Source organism: Manacus vitellinus, unplaced genomic scaffold, assembly GCF_001715985.3.
Source record: "Manacus vitellinus isolate BGI_N305 unplaced genomic scaffold, ASM171598v3 scaffold_24_pilon, whole genome shotgun sequence".
In the NCBI taxonomy this organism is placed as follows: Eukaryota; Metazoa; Chordata; class Aves; order Passeriformes; family Pipridae; genus Manacus; species Manacus vitellinus.
In genome coordinates, this window is record NW_021939798.1 from 1519870 (window position 1) to 1525114 (window position 5245).

At 50.1% G+C, this 5245-nt stretch overlaps 1 protein-coding gene and 1 long non-coding RNA gene across 2 annotated transcripts in view; one reads left to right on the plus strand and one right to left on the minus strand.

Annotated features, from left to right (window-relative positions):
- The window catches only part of LOC115307499, a 4397-nt gene extending 3669 nt beyond the window's left edge, over window positions 1–728 (plus strand). Inside the window, exon 3 of the long non-coding RNA XR_003915832.1 lies at window positions 189–728. This is a non-coding gene — a long non-coding RNA (uncharacterized LOC115307499). The remainder of the gene's footprint in view (window positions 1–188) is intronic.
- SHISA6 (shisa family member 6) overlaps window positions 1–5245 on the minus strand; it is a gene marked incomplete at its 5' end in the record, with an annotated part of 261715 nt that overhangs the window by 150016 nt on the left and 106454 nt on the right. The gene's annotated exons all lie outside the window — the stretch shown is intronic.

The following is a 5245-nucleotide window of genomic DNA, read 5'->3' on the forward strand; positions in this document are numbered from 1 at the left end:
GGGCCTGTGCAGGGCCAGGAGCTGGACTGGATGATCCTTGTGGGTCCTTCCCAACTCAACATGTTCTGTGACTGTGGTTTCCTGACTCCCTGTATAATCCAGGTGACTCTCTGGCTGTTCTGCTCTCACAATTTAAATCACTAATGAAACGATGATTACTGGTATTGTTTCTTTTCTTTTGTTTTCAGACAGCTGATTTATCTGATGTTTGCAGCAACAATAAGGGTGGAAGTCTGGGAGACAAAAGATGTGTATCAGAGCCCCTCAAGGAGCTTTTTTTGAAAGCTTTCTTTTCCTGGGGCTGTTCAGGATTCACCAGAAGAACTCAGATGTTACCAAACTCATTCAGAGCTTAGATGGACATGGAACATCACTGGGTCAGTTCTGCAGCTAAAGATCAGGTTTCTGGGGACTTGTAGATTTTGGATGCTGTGGAATGGCCTCTTAGATATACAAACAACAGAGCAAACCCACCCCCAAACCTGAACAAAATGTTCACAGATCAGAAAGAAAAATAAGTGCACTACCAATGGAGTCTGGAGGTGGCTGATTTGTTGGGTTTTAAGTGATATGGAATTCATGCCTGGCACCTGAAGGCTCTGTGATTTCAAGTAGGTTTTGCTTTGAGACGGAAACCAAAATTGAAAGTAAAATATTTGGATCAAGAAGTGAAATATTTCAAAAAAGACTAAAGGAAATGTCTGTGTAACACTCAGCAAGAGACCCCCACCTGGCTTTTTGCTCAGCCCCCCTGCTAAGCCTCATGTAGAGCCCAAAATTAAAGACTGGGTTAAATAACACCCTGAAATAATGCTACAAGTTCACCATGGGACTGGTAAAATGTACTGCTGTTCTGCATAATAAAAGACTTGTCTTTAATGCAAAGGCAGATTTCAGCTCCATTCCCTGATATAAATAGGGCAGCTCAGAGTCAGAGTGAATACAGAAATTGTTTTCTTATATGCAAATGAGAGATCACATTATTTCATAGGAGGAACTGTAATAGTTGGGAAATGTTTCCAGATCCTTGTTAAAGTGGAAAAAATAAGACTCATCTAATGTTCCCAGATAAAAATGACATTAATTGAAAGTTTGATTCTATTCCCTAATGAGTTTTCCTGTTGCATTTTAATTAATAATTTCTTAGATCCAGGAGAACTGAGTATCCCTTCAAATTAGGGCATTAGTTATAAATATGGTGATGTTTTAAGAGCAGTTCTTAAGAATGCCATGGATTGCCCTCAGAATGGCTGTGAGGGTGAGGGACAGGAACAAACCCCTAATGGGGTGCAGATCTTGGTGTGAGCCACCACAGAGCCTGAATCCCTCCTCTGCCAGGAGCCTCCAACCAAAGACCTTGAGGAATATCTTCATGGTGGCTCAAATATACCAGGTCCTACAGTAAACACTGGAGGGGGATGTTTAATAACCACCCTGAGATCTGGGATTTGATACCTGCCATGTTTTGTCATTCCAAGGCCAGGCAGGATGGATGGACCCGTCCCTCTGGGATTTGCCTCTGAGTCACCTCCCTGTCATTGCAGAGGTCATAGAATCATAAAGTCATGGAATGGTCTGCGCTGGAAGGGACTTTAAAGCCCATCCAATTCCAGGTTGCTCCAAGCCCTGTCCAATCTGGCTTTGTCCTGGCAGTGTCAGTGCCAGAGGCTTCCAGTCCTAGAAAAGGGCTGCAGTCAGTCCTTGGTGAAACTGGTTTTAAGCTAATGAGTGTTTTTTTTCTTTTTATTGTTCCTTAATTGGGAATTGCATTCTAGTTTAAAACAGCATTTCCCCTCCTGTGTCAGGTACAAAAGGGTTACAGAATTTTAATTATTTTTTTTTTTTTGCCCGCTCCCTTGACCCCGGGAATGAAGGTCTTTGCCAAAACACCTTTTGCTGTGAGCCCTGGTTTACATCTAGAACTGGTCCTGTCTCTCAGTACCTTTGGATTAACCTTTCTCTCCTTCCACCATCCAGAAACCCCCACAAATTTCCCTGCTCAGAAGTGACGTCAGCTTTGCTTCCCAGGAGAGCTCAGAAACACAGAAAAGCGTTTTTTAACAGTGGAGCATGGACTGAAATCCCTTATTCCCCTCCACCACACACCCCCTCACGCTGCTGTATTTACACATCACAAATTTCCTGAACAGGCAGGAGCTCCACACGTCCCAGTCCCAGCACAGCAGGGCCAGGATGCTGCTGGGACCGGTCGGAGTGCTGGGAGCAGGGCAGAGCTGCATCCCGCTGCCCAGGCTGCAGAGCCTGGGAAGTTCTGTATAAAAAGCTGGCTCTGGATGTGTGCCAAGAGGTAGTAAACAAACTGGGAGCTCTGTTTTTCCTCTGGCTCTCCCTCCAGAGCCTGGTCTGTGTGTGCAGTGAGTGCCGGGCAGATCGCTCACATTCTAAAAGTGGCGCTTTTTTGGGGAGCAACGAGGAGGGGCTGGAATTACCCCTGCCTTCCAGAGTGCCAGGGGAGCAGCAGGAGGCTGCCTGCACTCTGGATTCAGGCCAAAGATGTTAAATGACATGAGAACAAAGTTCAGAGCTGCCTCCAAAGCCCATTCCGGTGCCGGAAGCGTGAAAGCAGATCCCCGCGATGGATGAACATGAAAAGCCAAACATATCGATCACTGTGTGCAGCGCTGGCAGCCCAGCTGTGGTGGCAGCAGCCTTGCAGGCTGTGCTGCAGTCCCACAATCACACACAAGGTGAGGAGGAGGAGGCAGAGGAGCCGGGACCGGGTGGGTTTTATTCCCGGTGCTGTCCCCGTGGCTGTTCCCGGCGCCTGTGTCCTCCCCAGGGTGGACCTGCCCAGCAGCCTGTCTGGGTGTCTGCTGGGTGTCTGCAACCTGCTGCACCTCTGCCAGGCTGGGAGCAGTGTCCCTGCTGCAGGAACCATCAGGACCACGGAGCTGCCCTGCTCGAGGGGCCCAAACGCCTGTGGCCTCTGCTCCACGACCCCCAGAGCACGTGGTGTGCAAGGTAAGGCAGCATTTCCCATTAATTCTTGTCTGGGTGGTTAGGCAGCAAGAGGAGGCAGTGCTGGAGGAAGCAGAGGCCTCTGCACGCCCAGGAAAAGATGCTGCAGGTGGGGAGGGCATTGGAATGGGCTGCCCAGGGAGGGGGTGCAGTCCCCGTCCCTGGAGGGGTTTGAGCAGAGCCTGGATGTGGCATCAGTGCCATGGTCTGGGTGACAAGGTGGGGTTGGGTCAAGGGTTGGGCTGGATGATCTCAGAGGTCTTTTCTAACCTTGTTGATTCTGTGCTCTGTGATTCTGTGAGGGAGCAGTGCTGGGCTGGCTGTGCTGCTGTGGGCAGGGATGCAGGGATGCTTTGGGAGGATGGGGGGAGGCCAGCCAATTTACCCTCCACTGTTTGGTAGTGTTTTGTGGGCCTCCTCATGCTCTCCCCTGTCTCAGCCTAAACTCCCTGGGGTTTTCATGTTGTATGCTCCCTCCCAGCCCCCATCCATCCAGCTCCCTGCTCTGATGCCCTCAAGGACACTCTCAAACCTCTGCCCCATCTGTCTGCTCAAAGGAGTGACCCAATTCCCCTGGCAGATGGAGACAATGGGCCTCAAATTGCCCTTGCCCACTATCCCCTGGAGCCCACCCAGGAGTCCCAGCAGTGATCAGGGGATGGCACAGCAGGACGTGGCCACGGTGAGACCCAGCTGTATGGAGACCCTTCACCAAACCTCCCTCACCCTGTGCTTCAGCCCCATAGATGGAGGGAATGGGGGCAGAGAGCTCCTGGAAGATGCCCACTAGCTTTTCCCCTTCCCAAAGCCCTCTTTTGCTTATTCATTTGGGAAACTGCACAGAGAAATGAAGGACAAAGCAGATGATGATTCCTGTGACAGCAGGGGTGTTCAAACCTTCCTTCAGAAGCACTAAAGTAGAGATAAAAATCAAACAAGGCAGTGCAGAGAAGCTGTTTGTCCCTGCCCGAGGCGGGGCAGAGCCCTTGCCCCTACTCTGTCCTCACAGCTGCTTTTTTAGGGCTTCACAGCCTCCTCCAGCTACTGCCTTGACCTACCACCTGCAGATGTAGAAATCTCCTTCAGGGCCCATCTCTGTCCCTCTGATCTGGTTCCCTACCTGCCAGGATGCCTTGGAGCTTATTGTCCGTGTCCTGCTGGGCTCCAGAGCCTCGGAGCTTCCCTCTCTCCATTGCCCAAGGAAGGGTTAAGCATCTTCCTGCCTCTGAATCAGCCCCCTCCTGCTCTCTCCCGTGGTTCCACATAATTTCTTCTGGGGGACGATGTGTGACCTGCATGTCCAGTCCTGAGGACGCTGCACAGTTGCTGCAGGAAGCCAGTTTTAATTCCACAGGCACACAATGCTCTGTAAAACAGAACATTGCTCTGTGTGCTCCCGGTGCTTGGGGTCACTGTGGCCAGGAGATGTCTCTTCCTTTCATGGGGGAAGTTTGAAGGAGGATAATAACAGATGCAGAGACTGAAGGGAGAGAATGATGGGTTTGTGTTCAAGGAGCTGCTCTGAGGGCCTGGAGCCTGTGTCTGTGCCAGTTCCTACGTGATGTGGGATGAATCCTCACCCCGTCACCACAGGATCACTTGTTTTCCTTCTTTTCAGCTTTTGGCATCTACAGAATAATTTGCAGAGTCCACAGCTCTGCCCCTATTGTGGGAGGTTTTGTTTTCCCTCAAACTATTCCAGACCCAGGATGGGATGAGTGTTTTCTTTGGAGGTGATAATTTTTCCCCATTATCCATGGGGATCCATTATCCCCAAGTCAAACAACTCCCTGAGGCATCAGGATGGATTGTACCTGCTCTGTCCCTTGAGGGATGGGGATTTTTTACTCTCTATGCTCTGCAACCTTATTGTCCTTTCCTGTCACTGAATGATTATCCCTTCAGTGCCAGGGTTTTCCATCTCACAGAGTACAGTTCATTGAACATCACAGAGCTCAAAAAAACACTACAGGCCAAGCCAACAAATAAATGACATCAGCAAAACCAAAACAGGAACAAAGAGACAAAGAAGGCTGGGCAGTGTTTGGATCCCAGAGCTGGGAGATTTTAAAGGCAACAGAACCCCAGGGAATTATTGTAAGAGAATATGGAAACATCAGAGAATCACGATGGTTTGGGCTGGAAGGGACCTTAAGGATCATCTCATTCCACCCTCTGCCATGGGCAGGGACACCTTCCACCAGCCCAGGTTGCTCCAAGCCCCATCCAACCTGGCCTTGGACACTTCCAGGGATGGGGCAGCCAC